Source organism: Eimeria tenella, genomic scaffold (assembly GCF_000499545.2).
Source record: "Eimeria tenella Houghton genomic scaffold, Eth_scaff3301, whole genome shotgun sequence".
Lineage (NCBI taxonomy): Eukaryota > Apicomplexa > Conoidasida > Eucoccidiorida > Eimeriidae > Eimeria > Eimeria tenella.
Genome location: NW_013543124.1, coordinates 763 through 1,180, shown reverse-complemented (window position 1 = coordinate 1,180; position 418 = coordinate 763).

The window sequence follows — 418 nt, the reverse complement described above, 5'->3', positions numbered from 1 at the left end:
GCAGCAGCAGCAGCAGCAACAGCAGCAGCAGCAAGGCCACCGGCAGCTCCAACGCAGAAGGCACCCAGGACAGTAGTGGGGACAGCAGCAGCAGCAACAGCAACAGCAGCAGCAACAGCAGCGGCAGCAGCAAGAGCAGCAGCAGCAACAAGAATAGCAGCAGCAACAGCAGCACTGAAGCTAATGGCGCCAAGCCGAAGCCTCGCCGTCCCCTAGTCATTACAGAAAGTGCTGAGCGGAAGCTGAAGGCAGGCGCAGCAGCAGCAGCAGGAGCAGAAGCAGCAGCATTAGCAGCAGCATTAGCAGCAACAGCAGCAGCAGCAGCAGCGGTGGCCTTGGAAACGCAGGCTTGAACATCCATGAGTAAGCGCCGGCTCATTGTTTGTTGTGCTGCAGGAGATGATAGCAGCAGAAGCAG